The 17,004-nt window shown below is 41.0% G+C and overlaps 1 protein-coding gene across 3 annotated transcripts in view; it reads left to right on the top strand.

Annotated features, from left to right (window-relative positions):
- Positions 1-11,691: 11,691 nt before the first annotated feature.
- Positions 11,692-17,004, top strand: part of znf644b (zinc finger protein 644b) — a 41,878-nt gene continuing 36,565 nt past the window's right edge. For 2 of the 3 annotated variants that reach the window (XM_042005604.1, XM_042005603.1), the window contains exons 1-2: positions 11,692-11,824; positions 15,421-15,515. The gene's annotated coding sequence lies outside the window, so the exon portion shown is untranslated. The remainder of the gene's footprint in view (positions 11,825-15,420; positions 15,516-17,004) is intronic. The other variant, XM_042005602.1, reaches the window with a different exon arrangement.

Genomic DNA, 17,004 nt, shown 5'->3' with positions numbered 1-17,004 from the left:
CATCCAGACTTTTATCAGCCACTTGTCCAAAAACAAGTCTCTATGACGGTATTTCCTTGTATCAAATCCCTTGTAACAGGGACATTTTAGAACAACATTTACTGCTTTCAAGCTGCATTCCACATGAAGAGAAGGGAGTTCATCGCTCCCATCGACCTGGAGTTTTTACGCCAGGGTGCATTCTGTTTTAAAGGCTTGTGGTCACTTTTTTCTTTGTTTTCCTTTAATTTGGGAACAAATTGTATTCAAGTCTGGCTGCATAAGGAAGGAAAGCGGAAAGAAGGAAATAAACTTATTTCTTCTCAGGTTTTCTTGTTATTTCCCTCAGTTTTCTCTGAAGCCTGCAGGAGATGTAGTGTTTCTGTCCGGTCAGCTGTGCCTTGCTTCAACTCCATGAAGTGGAATTTCATTAATCAGCACCTCAAATGATCTAATAACTCTTAATAAAACAACAGCTGGCAGTCAGTATTCAGCAGCAGAATGAAAGGTCAGGAAGGAGCAGAGTTCATGTTCCAGCACTAACAAACCTGTGTCCGTTTATTAATCATTTAAATCTGTGCTTCACTTGTCCCCATTTGCACAGAGAAAAGCTTCTAGTGATAGCAACTGGTACAAAGACTGGTTTCTGCTGCTGCCTGAGTTGTGTGCATTGGCACTGCAGAGAGTCGAGGCAACTGTAGAGGCAGAAAACATTTGTGTTGGACTGGAACCAGCAGAAGGTTGCGCAACACTGAGCTGAACACACTGTGCAATATCTGCTGTGGGGAGGGAAAGAGGCAGCAGACAAACTGTCAGACTGAAGACAGTATCCCAGAGGACGAGCACTCAAAATCCACCTGGAACTGAGGGCGATGAGAGGAGTGTGTGTGCACATGTGCACAAGAGGAAAAGAAAACTCATCAGGAGGTGAAGCTGCAACGATGAGCTCATTTTCAGCTCTGCCAGGATGAGCTGTGAGATGAGATAAGACACACATCATATTTCTTTTTAGGCTGTAATCACAGCAAAATGCAGGTGTCTTTACACAGAAAATCTGGAGGATCTGACATGCTTTTTGTCTTCAACATTATTTGTTTTTGTCTTGTTTATTCCTCAGAATAAACAAGGCCAAAGGCAGGTTTTCAGTCCGATCAATACACAGTCAGCACAGCATCAAAAATAACAGCCCTGTATGAGGAGAACTCTTAACTTAAATAATGTGCGGTAGAGAAAAGATTCTGCAGAAACATGAAATTATTTCTATCACTAATAAACCAGAGCAGCATTTGCCCTGCAGACACACAGCATACTTTACATTTATATGGACAGAAATAGGATTTCCACTAAACATAGTAGAGAAAAGAATGTTATAGTATAGTAAGAGAAAAGTTCAAGGAGAAAATACACAACCCCGAGTACACAGCGCTGTCAACAAACACTGGACAGATTCAGTCTGCAAACAAGCCTGCATCTGTGCCCTTTTCTTGATTTTAATTGTCACCCCAGACCTCTACCACCTCATCACTCTAGCTTAACCTCTTTCTCTCCCATTTCCTTTCACTTTTCATGTACAAGTTCCCTCTTCTTCATCTTCTGTTTTCAGCATCTGCTGTTTAAAAAGATACAAATACATTTATTGGACAAAAACTGAACAATAATGCTGAAACTTTGTGAAAAACTAAATAAATTATAATAAAAACACTATTTCAACTTCCATTAGACCTAAGGAGGCATATCTGATTAGCAACCAGGTGCTAACAATCAGATACACTCGATTAACTTATCATGAAAACAAAAGTTTAGGCATTTTGCTGCTCTGCGGCATTCAGGTGTGTGTAACACAATGAGTTGGAAAGACATCAGCAATAATCTCACAGAAACAACTGTTGCTGCTCATCCATCTGGAAAGGTGCCAAAGAAAAGAATAAAGTGTCCATCATTCTAATTCAGCTGCGATAAAGATGACTGACAAGTGGAAAACAACCAAGACAGATACCAGTCTTACCAGAGGCAGATGTCCCTGCAAGTCCCAGCCCAAAGTCAGACTGTGCAATGGTCAGAGAAACTGTAAAAACAAAGAAAAAAGCCCAAGAGCCACATCTCAGACTCTCCAGGTTAGCAGGTTAAATGTTAACGTTCATGACAGGCAGGTAGAAAATAGCTTGTTTGTGAAAGTTGCAGAGGAAACCCTTCCCACACTTCCCCATGGCAGCACGGCTTAAGGTTGGCAAAGCTGCATCTGAACAAACCACAATACTTCTGGAACAATGTCCTTTAGACAGACCAGACCAAAGAGGAGATTGCCAGAATGCACAAAAAACACAAACTTCTCATACAACGATCCGCATGGAGGGTGGAGGATGATGATCTGGGCCTGGACACCTTTCAATCCCTGTGTGGACCATGAACTCCTCTGGATACCAAAGTGTCCTAGAGTCATTAGTGAGTCCATCTGTCTGACTGTCTGACAGTTAAAACTTGGTCCAAACCGGCTTATAGAACCAGAAACAGCAAAAGGACTGAAAAACAAAGGAATCACGTTGTTGCGGTAGCCCAGGACAAGTCCAGAGCCCTGCGATGGGACATGAACAGAACTGAGCTTAAACCTGAACAAACAGAAGCACCGGTATGAAGAAGAGCTAAAGACGATATGACTGAACGGATAACATTCAACATATCTATATGTATATGTATATGTATATATATATATATATATGTATATATATATATATATATATGTATGTATAGTTCATTTTTGTGTGGTAATTTATGATTTTAGGTCCGATCTTGTTTCTAAAGCAGGACATTGAGAGCGCCATGATGCTAAATATTCAGATTTCTACGTGTTATTTCAGCTTGTTAGCATTAAAGTGTATTTGTCAGGTTTCTACTGAGTGGAGGGGTCAGTGAAGTGGATTTGTTCATCTGCAGCGCCCTCTGCTGGACGTAAAATGTACCTGAAGAACTGCAGGATGACAGAAAATGTCTCTGCAGCTGCAAATGAAGCTTGATGGGGATTTTTGGTGCCAGTTTAAGACAAATAAAGAAGATCTTGAAGAGAAATGTCAGGTTAAAAAGAAAAAGATGCATCTGAAGCTGAACTTGACTGAACCCCTCCAGCACAGACACTTTCTGCAGTGAGATGGACGAGTGTGGAGCCAACGTCATCATTCCTCTGTATTATGACCCAGTCTGGAGGACGGAAGCACATTTCCTTCAGCATCTGGATGTTCAGGATGCTGCTCGGCTCTCTGTGTGCGCCAATCATAGCAAAGTTTGGGGGAAACAACTGGCCGAGGCCTCAGAGAGAAACATAATCACATCGTCTGCTGCCACTCTTCCGCCAAAAACAAGAGAAACTGCTGCTCGACTGCTGTGTGGAAAACCAGGAGAAATCATTCATGATCCTGAAAGTGACACAGAGCAGCCGGCTGGACGTCAACGTCTGCAAACGTCCAGGTTTCAGAGGACAGATGATCACGAGCAACAACCCACTCAGTCATGGTGAGACGAGAGCGCAGACACACTCAGCTGACTGTTAACGTTTCTGTGGGGGAATCATCAAACTGGTCCCATTGCTTCATCTCCCCCGGCTGAGTTCCCCTTATAGACGTTTGTTTCTCCAATAAAATGAAAGAGTTGCAGCAGTAAATAATGCAGCTGCATGAAAGCTCAAACACTGTCAATCAATTATCCCACTAGTGGAAAACTTTACAGACGAGCCTCGTTTGTCTTGTGTGATTACTAACCCGCACGTGTTCTGGTGGTGGGTGGAGGTCCAGACCAGCCGAAGCAGTGGTTCTGATGAGCTTTCTGTTCTCCAAACCAGCATCTGCTCTTCTTTCATGCATTAACCTGACAACAAAGCCGAGGTCATCCTCTATTCTCTCTATGGAAAAATCACACCAGTCAAAATGGGCTTTATTGAAATAATGAACACACACACACACACACACACACACACACACACACACACACACACACACACACACACACACACACACACACACACACACACACACACACAGAGAGTTCTCTGCTTTGAAGAGAACAAACACATTGGTAAAACTTTAAGCTTTCCCTTTAATTCTCTTCCTCAGATATGTTGAGAAACAGACTCCAAAGAGCTCTTCGTCTCCAGCGTAGCAAACTAATCAGCCCGTGTTACTCGCCCGGGGTCTCCCCGTCTTTATTAGCAGCATTCAGACCCCCAAAGTGAAGCAACATGAAAGAGAAAGCAGAGCACTGAAAAGATGGCTGGTGTCAATCTGACTCGCTTTAATGTCTTTACACACAGATCAATTTCTGAACTCCAGGAGGCCAACATTGTCAGACATGAATAATTTAATAATAACCTTAAACTATGCCTTTATTGTCTCTTTAATATTGTTTTTCTGTGTAAAACAGACATGATTGGAATCAGAGCAGAACTGAATAAATAAATTCTCCCTCCGACCCTCATCTGTTCACAGAAACATGGAAGAAACAGGAAAAGACTCAACCTATAATGTCTACATGTTTTAATGGCTTTGTAGCAGCTTTTTAAGCATTTTAAATGAACTTGGCGTTCTAGCTCAGATTCCTGATTCAGCCCTTTAAACCAGTGTGAGACCAGCAGCTCTGCGCTCTGCCACAACTCAGAGCTGTTTGAGATCTCACAGAAACATTAGGATGTGAATATCTTAGATCCACACTTGGCTCATCAATGAATTATGGCCCACACTTTCCAGAAGATACCACCATGTGAGATGTGCTTAGCCAATGAAAAATTACATCAACATCAAAGACGGCTTCTTAAAAGAGAAAGTTTAGAAGGATTAATATTTGATCATTCTCAAACCCTGCGTAAGCACACATGCAACGAGTGCCTCTTAATCTCTTAAGAATATTAAAAGCTCTAATATGCCGTATTTACTGGTATTAGAGATTAAAACTGAATATAATATGCATTTAAAAATCGCTTTGCATATCAAATTACAATATGTGAGCAATAGTTTAATGGTATTTAAGAGGAGTCTTTTTAAATGGCACAAAATAGATAGTTTCTGTCGGGTACTGGTTTCTATCAGGAACTGGTTTCTATCAGGACATGACTTCTATCAGGAGATATGTGTGTATTCGGATGAACCGGATGCTGGAGCTGTTACTTGAAATTTCCTTGGAGGTGCCATGCTTCATCTCACACTGATGTGTTCACAATTATATCAGTCTCTGGGGGTTTAGTGGATATACTGAGCCAACACATAGGGGACAAACAACCATTCACACACACGCACACACACACACACACACACACACACACACACACACACCCACACCCACACACACACACACACACACACACACACACACACACACACACACACTCCTAGGGAGAATTTAGAGTTATCAATTAAGCTAACATGCATGTCTTTGGACGGTGGGAGGAAGCCGGAGTAACCGGAGAGAACCCACGCATACACGGGGAGAACATGGAAACCACACACAGAAAGGCCACCGCCCTCAAGGTTCGAACCTCCCCCCAGCCGAGATTCGAACCGGCGACCTTCTTGCTGTGAGGCTGCAGTGCTAACCACCACATATAATATAATATAATATAATATAATATAATATAATATAATATAATATAATATAATATAATATAATATAAATGTATATATATATATATATATATATATATTACATGGTACTTCAGAAATGAATGTAGATGTGTTAGATCAGATTATTACAGTAATCTGATTACTCCCAGATAACTGATTTTGATTGTTAACAACATGCACTCAGTGTTTTATATATATATAAAAGTTATCTATTAAAAAAGAAATAGGTAATGTTACATAATTAGCTGTAAATGAATCAATATTGAATCAAATCGGATTTAATTGAAATAAAAAAGTATAAAAAAGTAGATGGCATTCTCCCTTTCCAAAAAGTGATTGACTGTTTTACATAAGTTGTCCAAGTCATGCAGCCTTTGACCTAAAATGTCCTGACATTCAAATCAGTGGCCCATAGTGAAGGAGAAACTCCCTCTGGACCACTGACAGCTCCAGAGCTTTTCATCTGGTATTCTGAGGGTTTGCTGAATAAGATCAACATTAGCTAGTGTGTTTGTGTCATCCTGCCAGCAGAGTCACTTCATAGCTGAGCAGAAGGACCAGGGTAGAAACTGGACCCAGGCAAACAGCTCAGTGCAGACGATGAAGGTCAAACACTCATCCCAGTGAGCTCCACTGAAGGAAACTTTCCACGTGAAGGCCTGGTCCTTCACACCTGACTGGTGGAGCCTGGTTATGTTCTGGATTCGGTCTTCAGAGACTGTTGGAGTGTTTGCGCCCTCTGCTGGCGGCTCTGCTTCAGGACTGACTGAATGTGTCTGAACAGAAAACAGGCTGATGAGATTCACAGCTTTATTTAAAAAATAAAAACTGGATGCAAGTTTTACATGAGCCATATTTTTCCTTAAATCTTACAAATCTGTACAGATTAATTATGAGAATGAGAAAAAAATCAGGAGTGCAGACTATAGCACCTGCATGAAAAATATTTTTATCTGCTTGTTGCAAAATGTAAGAATGAAAAATCTACCTGTTAAAATTAATTGAAGCATTTTGTAACTAACTCACTCATGACCAACGTTTTATCCTTTAAATTAGGACACAAAGTACTTCACGTCAGAGATTTTATTAAATAAAATCTGAACGGAAATGTTTATAAGTTTGTTCAGATTTTATTTGATAAAATCTCTGACGTGAAGTAGGTGAATGTTGGTGTGACACAGCAGCAGTCACACCAACGTAGGCAATGACAGCAAAGACATCTCATGAAACAAATGACCAAGTCATCAAAACTTTGAATGTCACAGAATAAAAGATATTTATTTTATTTTATTATTTATCTTTATTTATATTTGTTATTAATTTATTCAACATTTAATTGTATTTCATTATTACTAATATTTTTCTTTTTGAAAGTTTTTACAGACATGTTCCTGTTTTTATTTTGTAAATCATAAATAAATTTAGGTGTTCAGGAGTTAACTGAGTTATTATGAGGGTCAGGTTTGGGAATCACTGCTCTACAACACAGTGAGGAAACAACAGAGTTCAGCCAGAGGCTTCTTTCAAATTCAGCTTTATTTGATCGGCACCAGTTCACAAAAAGACTCATGTCAGGGCATTTACAATTCAACCCAGTTCTTTGTGATCCAATCAGTATTCATACAAGCCAAGTCATAATAAACTAGACCTCCACCAAGCCAGTGTGCAGCACTTTGGTCAGCTGTGATGTTTTTTAAAGTGCATTAGGAATAAAATGGTATGGTATGTAATAGTTTTAATGCTAATGATTGTAGGTATTATTATTTAGTTAGAAGCTTTAATGGCCAAATTATGCCTATCTTATGCCTATGCCTATTCCAGACAAAACAACGCAGTCGACTACATTACCGGCTTCAAGCCGGAGGTAATAATAGCCTAGCTAAGGGAACCATGGACTGCATCGAATCTTGACTTTGATTCAACCCCCCATCCTGAGCTGCATGGGGTGGTGGGTGACTGTGGAAAGGAAAAACCTCCAGCACAACCCGGGTCTGGAAGGGCGTCTGCCTCGACTGGTTTGGGTGGAGAGGAAAGAGAAACCAACAGACTGCAACTGTTATCCAGCAAGACCTGCTGAGAGAGGAGAATTACAAGTTAATGAGAGATGAAATGAAAAGGAAGAGCTCAGTGCATCACGTCCCTCAGCAGTCTAAGCCTATGGCAGCATGACTAAGGGACCACACCTACCTATAAGATTTGTCAGAAAGGAAGGTTTTTAGCCTGATCTCAACGGTAGAGAGGGTGTCTGCCTCCTGGACCCAAACTAGGAGCTGGTTCCATAAGAGACGAGCCTGATAGCCAAAGGCTCCGCCTCCCATCCAACTCTTAGAGACTCTGGACGAAGTCGGTTCTTCAGGTCCACTGTAAAACAGAAAGCTACAGGAGGTCATGTAGCAACCAATGTTTGACTGGCCAATAATGTAGTAATTTTAAATGTTATAAAGCCAATAACCTAATGACTTATTCCATTTTTGGTTGGTTCTTTCATTATTAGCCTAACTTTAATAAAAAAGTCCTTTAAACTTTTAATGACTGCAGTGGGTAGTGTAATGATAAATAAATAGAACTGCATTTCTTTGAAATGAAATGTTTTTTGGAGTATTTGTGCATTTTTCTGTGAATGGCGTAGTTTTCATATCCACTCATTGTGGACATGTACTGTGCAGCATAAGCTTGTAACAGACAATTCCCAAATTATTTGCTTTACAAAATCTTTATTTAGAAAATCTTTCATTTGCTAAAGTATTTAAACTCATAATTTCATGTCAGTGTCTCTGATTTAGACTTAATTTAAGACCCAAACTAACTGGACTGGCATTATAACGGAACACAACTTCAATAAACAACATAAACAATCAACTCTAATTTACTAAAAAACTACCTTATTGTCATGTTTTATGTTATTGGTTGCTACAGGTCATTTCTGCCAGCAGGCATCATCTCAGACAAGGTACACCTTGTTTGCTTTTCAGTTTGGGATTTAGCGTTAATATGAACAGATATTAAAATAAAAATTCTGTTTTTAATCACAGATTAATTTTCTCTACAATGTGTCACAGTGAGAGAACCACAACTAAATGTTGCATCTGGCAAACATCTGTCTTCCTTACTTCAACCAAAGCTTAATTTATAATAGAAAATAAACTGAATCTACAATATCATGAAGCGGCCTGGCTCTGACCTTGAATCCAGACTGAGGTCTGGAGCCTCCTTCATTACTTTACCTGCCAGCAAAGGGAAGATATGAAGTGCTACATCTGAGTTAGCGAACAGGCTAACTGACAGACCGCCTCGTGCGCTGTGATTTAAACTGATTCTCTGCCTCTCTTTGTCAACCAGCTGCGGCGTAATGATGTAGTTTTCTGTGATGTTCCAACACCATGGCTGGAGGCAGGAGTTTAGTCAGCAGCATGCAGGATCAAGAAAAAAAGTGAGCCACTGAAAATGGAGAAAAATGGCTTGCAGTACCCCAAGGTAGGAAATAAATTGCAGGCGATAACTCGTGAAGTGAGGCACAAACAGCATAATAAATTGTTCAAGATTTTTGCTCTCATTTTGCAGAGAAAATCAAACTTTGGAGTGCGCTGCTGGCAGGCCATTAAAAGAATTACTTCATACTCAGGAAACAGAGGGGTGGTGTCAACCCCTATATCTCACATAGAAAGACGACGCGCTGCATGGAACTGCTTTGTGTTTTCTGTCATTCTGGTGAGCACAGTGATGATCAGATCGCAGCGAGGAAAGCACAAATACAGTAAGTGACTTGGAAATAGCTCAAAAGGAAACACAATCTCTGTAGTATAAGAACATAAAACCAAGAGCTAATACACACTGGCATGGTGTAGATTTATATTTATGCACAAATATTTATGTCTTACAGTTTCTCAATATATCAGCATGAATGATTAATGTTCTTCATTTCACACTTTTAATAATTAAGTAAAGATAAATAAGTCATATTATTCCCACTCTATGAATATACAACACATCTGGAGAATCTTTTTGTTGTCTACAGACTATTTTCATTGATAATGGAGCAGTATGCACAACAAGATGCATTTGCTGTAAAGCCAATAAATATTTTATACATATGAAAATGAGAATTACCACCCCAGCTACAGTGGTGATGTGCAAGTTTTCCCTTTAGTGCACCACAGCAGTGACAAGATATGACTTTATTTGTGCTAAAAGTCTGTGTTTCTGGATTGTTTGAATCATGTTCAGTGAGTTTTTTTCCCCTGACTCAGAAAAATCCTGATGATTTTCCATCTTTAGGATGGACAAGTGGAAACAACCATAGGAGACACTATTAATAATGCATGTTCAGCATGAGTTATTATTCAGCTATTTAAATGCTAACTGCTTTACTTGTGCAAGAGGGACTGGACATTAAATATAAAGCACTACCATATGTTCACCAGTCACTCATTCACTCATTTGAACAACTGTAAAACTTCACCTTGAACCCTTTCTGGACTGTTTCTTCAAGATAAAGAAGATAAAATAAACCCAACAAGAACAATGTACTCAGACTTACTGCAGCTACAAGTTTTTTTTGCCTTATAATCAAGGTCAAGGCCAGAGAGGTGGCCGCCTAAAATCTGACTGGACCTCTGTGTGCCAACCCAAGAACAAATTCAAAATAAAGAAAAACATTTTGTGTAAACTGACCTTTACCTGTACGAAATTCAGATGTCCAAGTGTCAGTGAATGCAGCATGTATGTACTTTGCACCAACAGCACCATGTTCTGGATCAGTGGTTCCCAACGTATTTTCCTCGAAGAACCCCTTCACTAAAAAGCCATGGACCCTGCCCCACCCCGTGTTAAACCATACTTGGTTTTATGCTTTCAAAAGTGAGATTCGCAACATAAATACTGTATTCTGGCTGAGTCATGTTGTTCTATAAAGCTAAAGTTAAATCAACAATATATAGCTTTACTTTTTTTTCTTAAAATAGGGACAGTGATCATAAAGGTTCTGAATGTTCAAAGCCTCAGGGACCTCCTGTACTCAAGTTGGGAAGCACTCTTCTAGATCATAATGTAAAGTTTTGATAGCACCATCTCACCAACTGCCTTGTGGGTGATAATTTGTCTGTCCAATCTGTTAGACAAAGATTTAAAAGTCAAAACTGCCAGATGTGACGAAAGTTGCAAAGTTAAACATCCAATAATCTTGAAGAATCACTGATAAAACTGCTGTTTTTCTTGTTATCATTGAAATATTAGTGATTGCGCAGCAGTGATGTAAGCAGAACAATGCAGGATTCTCCTCACTAAACATTTATATGAAAAAAAATCATCGTCTTTGCAAATTTTACTTTAATTTTCACTTCATAAGACCAATTTAGGTTGAATAATCATTTCATTTCTTAATGAAGTGAAATAATTATTAAAGCCTCATTTCTTCTCTCTCTAAAATATATAGAATGAATAGGTAGGATGATTCGCCAGTGTAAATGAATGAATGTGTCTATTCTTATATAATAAAATAGTTCACAATATTTATAATTTACAATTTCTTGGACATGCATGAAACTCTGTAAACGTTATTGATTTATTGATAACATGAAAGTCTTACAACATCACGGAGCTCCAGCTATTCTTAAACACGACCAGAGGATAGCATAGATTTATGTGAGTGTCCTCGACTCCACGTAAAACGAGCTTTTATACACAGTCTATGAAAAGGATGCTTTCGTGGTGCGCACGTGCAGAGAGTACTAGACCCACCCCAGATAGACCTATAAATATAATGTCTTTATAACGTTTTCTTATTGTTTACTGTTGGAAGAATATAGCTGTGGCCTAGTTTCAGCTATAGTAGTTTCAGTTTCTTATTAAACTAAACTAAACTAAACTAAACTAAACTAAACTAAACTAAACTAAACTAAACTCCTACTCAAAATAATGATGAATGACTTGAAAAAATTTACATTATTGAAATATTAATTGGTACAGTGGTTATGAATGTGTTATTTTTTTATTCTCATTTTAAAAAGTGGTTTAATAGAATTGTTTAGAGTCACGTGCAGTTGGTTGATGTTACAGAATGTCGCTGTGGGATGAAAACTGCACGTGAGGGTCGGTGACGCTCGTCCCCGCCTCCTCCTGCCGTGAACACCCCCTCCTCTGGACCACAGCCTAACCTGCGACAGTTTACTGGGAAATGGCGACAGTGAATCCGGGGAAGAGGCGACAGGCTCTCAGAGACAGCGGACAAAGTTGCGGGCACGTGTGAGGTAGGTGTCAGTCCCGTCAGGTGTTGCGAGCTGAACGGTTATTAGACAGAAATGTGTCCTGAACCTGATTAATGTGAAACACCGCGAGGACTGAGAGCTGCGGAAGGTGCTGCTTTTTGCTGTTGGCTGATATAAAATGACTTTCCAGCTGCGACAGAGCTCCTCTGCACTGCTAACGGAGGTGCAGAGCAGCTGAGCAGATACATACACATGAAAGCTTTATGTAGAGCAACCAGGTTAAATTAAGACGCCTTGACTTCTAAACTTTTCCGTCCCTGCACCCCCACCCGCCGCCCTCTCTTCAGTGAATGAGGGCTTTTAAATTGTTCTCCCTTCAGAAGATTGCAGTGAGTTTAGCAAACCATAGAGGCTCTGTTTGTTCTGAATTTGCACAGATGTTGAATGTCCGTTTATTAAAGTCTTAAACCAGTGAAACTGGAGCGTTATTAAAAATTATAATCTTACATTTTCATGAATTTCATGAATTCTGACAGTATGGCGTGATTCATTTACCGAGTTGTAACTCTTGTTAAATAAAAGTGTTCAACATCTGATGGAGCATAAACTCACGTCCACTTTATCAGCTCCACCTGTTCAACTGCTGTTAATACAAATATCTGATCAGCCAATCACATGGCAGCATGTTGTCATGTAGACATGGTGAAGATGACTTGCTGAAGTTCAACCTGAGCATCAGAATGAGGAAGAAAGGAGATTTAAGTGACTTTGAACATGTCATGGTTGTTGGTCTAAGTATTTCAGAAACTGCTGAACTTGTCAAAACTGGACAATAGAAGATGGAGAAACGTTGCTGCTGATGAGTCTCCATTTCAGCTCCACATTCAGATACTAGGCCTACCTGAGTATTGTTGCTGACCATGTCCATCCCTTTATGACCACAGTGGAGCATCTTCTGATGCTACTTCCAGCAGGATAATGCACCATGTCACAAAGCTCAGATCATCTCCACCTGCTTTCTAGAACATGACGATGAGTTCACTGGACTCCAGCGGCCTCCACAGCCACCAGATCTCAGTCCAGTAGAGCAGCTTTGGGATGTGGTGGAACGGGAGATTCTCATCATGGATGCAGCCGACAAACCTGCAGCAACTGTGTGATGCTGTCATGTTGATATGGAGAAAACCTCTGAGGAAGGTTTTCACCACCTGCTTTCATCTATCACACCAAGAAGTAAGGCAGTTCTAGAGGGAGAAGGGGGTCCAACCAGTTCAACCAGTTCTTCAACAACGCCCCCTCTCTCCCAACCCGCCCACCACCTATCATCATCAGCCAGCAGGAGGACACAGGCAGCGCCACAGCACCCATCACCATCACGGGTCAGCAAGTCAGCAGAGAGATGAAGCGGCTTCGCCCTGGTAAGGCAGCAGGTCCGGACAAGGTGTGCCCGAGATTACTCAAGGCCTGTGCTGCTGAGCTGGGGGATCCCCTCCAGCGGGTCTTCAACATGAGCATCAGTCTGGGGAAAGTTCCAACCCTGTGGAAGACATCCTGTCTCGTCCCAGTCCCCAAGAAGCCACACACGAGTCAACCAGAAGACTTCAGGCCGGTGGCTCTAACATCACATGTGATGAAGACCCTGGAACGGCTGATGCTCCACCACCTCAGACCCCAGGTTCAACACGCCCAGGACCCCCTGCAGTTTGCCTACCAGGCAAAGGTGGGGGTGGATGACGCCATCCTGTACCTCCTTCACCGGGCACACACTCACTTGGACAGTGGCAGCGGCGCTGTGAGGGTCATGTTCTTCGACTTCTCCAGCGCCTTCAACACCATCCAGCCCACTCTTCTGAGAGACAAGCTGCATAACATGGGAGCGGACTCACATCTGGTCTCCTGGATTGTGGACTACCTCTCAGAGAGACCACAGTACGTTAGGCTGGGTGGCTGCACATCTGACACTGTGGTCAGCAGCACCGGAGCACCACAGGGCACTGTGCTCTCCCCTGTCCTGTTCACAATCTACACATCAGACTTCCAGTATGAGTCTGAGCTCTGCCACATGCAGAAGTACTCAGACGACACTGCCATAGTTGGATGTATTAAGGATGGACAGGAGGAGGAGTACAGGAGTTTGGTGGAAGACTTTGTTGGCTGGTGCAGGGCGAACCACCTGAAGCTGAACACTTCCAAAACCAAGGAGCTGGTGGTGGACTTCAGGAGGAACAGATCAGACCTGAGGCCCGTCTCCATAGAGGGTGTGGAGGTGGAGTCGGTCAGTTCATATAAGTACCTGGGACTGCAGCTTGATGACAGACTGGACTGGTCAGAGACCATCAACGCCATCCACAAGAAAGGACAGAGCCGTCTGTACTTTCTAAGGAGGCTGAGGTCCTTCAACATCTGCAAGAAACTGCTGCTGATGTTCTACCAGACTGTGGTGGCCAGTGTCCTTTTCTATGCTGTGGTGTGTTGGGGAGGCAGCATAAAGAAAAGGGACGCAGCACGGCTGGATAGAGTGATCCGAAGGGCAGGATCTGTGGTGGGAACAGAGCTGGACTCTTTGGTCTCAGTGGCAGAAAAAAGGACCTTGGACAAGATCCTGACCATCCTGGACTCCTCCTCTCACCCTCTGCATAGAACTCTGAGCAGGCAGAGGAGTGTGTTCAGCCCCAGACTACTGTCCCTGACCTGCTCCACCAACAGACTCAAAAACTCTTTCGTACCCCGGGCCATCCGGCTGTACAACATCTCGCTGAGGGCGCAGGGGTCACAACCACAACCATAATCTGAATAGTTTTTATGGACATGTGCCTTTTTCTCATTTGGAAGCACATTTGCTCTTATCCCATTCTGTTAACACTGTCTCAGCAGTTTTTGCACATCCTGCACTTTTTCACTCATGCACCTTGTTTGGCTACCACCGTCAACATATGTACATACTTGATCACCTGTACAGTATATATGTACATAGACCATAATAATGGTCTTCTTTATCTACCGTTGCCTCTATTTAATTTTAAATTAGTCTAGTTATGCTTAAGTACTAACCCCTAATGTCAAGTACTAACCTTTAATGTATGTATATGCTACTGGATGCTTGAATTTCCCTCGGGATCAATAAAGTATCTATCTATCTATCTATCTATCTATCTTATACTAGAAGGTGGAGCTGATAAAGTGGACGGTGAATGTAACAGAGCTGTAAACATTTTGCACTGAATTGGGATATGTTTATTATAGATGTTAAAGCACCTACAACTGCATCCTGGTATTCAGGTGAGTACCAGGATGCAGGTTTTTCCCAGCAGAAAGACGAGCAGTTTTACTTCATTTAACAGCCAGTGCTTTTTAAAACTGGCTGTATAAAAGAGTACACATGAAGCAAACACCAACCTTAGCATTTTCATTTTCTGCTTAACTCTGACACTGTGTGCAGCCTGGTTGTGTAGATAGTTTTTCTGCATCACAGAAATTAGAACTGGTCCCAGTTTGCAGAGTTGGCAGGTCTCTGAAGATTTAATGGACGAGCATTCCTATAAAAACTTGAGCTGAAATGACTTTAACTGGAAGAAAGTTTGTGGCTTGAACCTGAGCCGGGGCTTTTCTGGTCTGAGTTTAGGTGCTTGTGACTGCAGGTATGACTGCGAGCTTGTGGGGTCAGCTGTCTCTTTGTGTTAGCCCCACGATGGACCGGTGACCTGCACTGGGCATCAACGCAGTGACATCTGAGGTAGGTTCAAGCCCTTGGGACCAGGATAAAGGAAGAGTTGAAAATAAGTATTTAGATAGTTTTCAGTGTCTACAGATTTGATTACAGCTGATGTGTTTAAGTAGCAGCATCCGGAGAATAAAGTTAAAACACTGAAAAAGAAGCATTTATTTTACCATGAAGTCCCCAAACATACTTCTTTTATTAAAGATGCTTGCTGTTAAGAGTTGAGTGATGCAGTTTTTCTGAACTGAATTAATTATGGATTTAGTTTATCACAATCTGGAGGTAATACTGACATTAACCATTTTTCGTCTTGTGTATCATATCTAATAAATACTGTTTCAGAGACCTTTTGAATCATTTTATGATAAAAAACTTCCAGTCCGATACTTCTGCCTCTGGTGGGTACATGTTGCACTACAAAACAATTGACATATCACAGTGTAATAAATGCTATCTAAATGATGTATTTATTTTATATGTTGTCAAAGGAACCAATCAGCACTTAAAATAGATTAAAAAAAAAATATTGGATCAAGCTTTAAAAGGTTAAGTGAAAGCACATCTAACGCAGACATATTGAACTTGATTCTTAGGATAGCCGGATCATAAGTAGCTCTCAGGATGTGAACCTCAGTCAAGTGAACTAAGAATGAATTAAATTAAGATGAGCTCTACTAACTCTGAAAGTAAAACAACTTTAATGATAACAAATGAAATCTTTTCAGAATAACAATAGGTCGTAAATAAGAACAAACTGTTGGTAAACAGTCTTTAGAGATAAAATAATTCCTTATAATTATTTTTGTCATTTGCCGACTGCTCAGAAGAATGGAAAGGAAAATTAGAGATAAATAATTAACAGAAGAGTTAAAAAGCATTGAAATAAAACTTAGTTCTTTTGCTGTTTTTCCTGCAGACGGTCCGAGTGCATCGTCTCAGTTATCAGCTCAGGAATGGAGTTTTAGTAAAAACAGAAGACCTACATAAATGAGTCCATGACAGCCCTGCAGGTGTCTGAGGATGAGCTCAGGCAGCTATAGAGAGTGGGCAGCTTAACAGGCTTGTGTTGGTTTTACTGCATTAGTATACCACAGAGGGTAAAGGAGTCAACTGCTCGACTAAATAAATCAGATGGTTGAGGCATGTTATCCACAAATTGATTATATGTCACTTGGCAAGGTCAAATATTTTAACCAAGATGCCCGAAGTCCCCGAATGCTCAGCATATCAAACAGTTATGTGCTCTTGGTTGGCCTGGCTGGCTGCTTACACAGCTATAAATGAAGACACCTGGGACTACTTAAATGGGAGTACACTGGCCTAAATTAGCAACTCAGCTCAGGAACAGCTGCAGAGATGAGATATTTTAGTAATCAGATGCACCTGCCTAGAACATAGGGGTTTGCAGAAATGTGTCAGACTGGCAGGAAATAGGGGCACCTTCTTTTCCAAGCATAATACTGACTGAATTATTCCTCATGCCATTAAAGCATCTGCATAACAC

Source organism: Melanotaenia boesemani, chromosome 14 (genome assembly GCF_017639745.1).
Source record: "Melanotaenia boesemani isolate fMelBoe1 chromosome 14, fMelBoe1.pri, whole genome shotgun sequence".
NCBI classification, from domain to species: Eukaryota; Metazoa; Chordata; class Actinopteri; order Atheriniformes; family Melanotaeniidae; genus Melanotaenia; species Melanotaenia boesemani.
The sequence above is the reverse complement of the archived record's forward strand: the minus strand, read 5'-3'. Positions and strand labels throughout refer to the sequence as shown.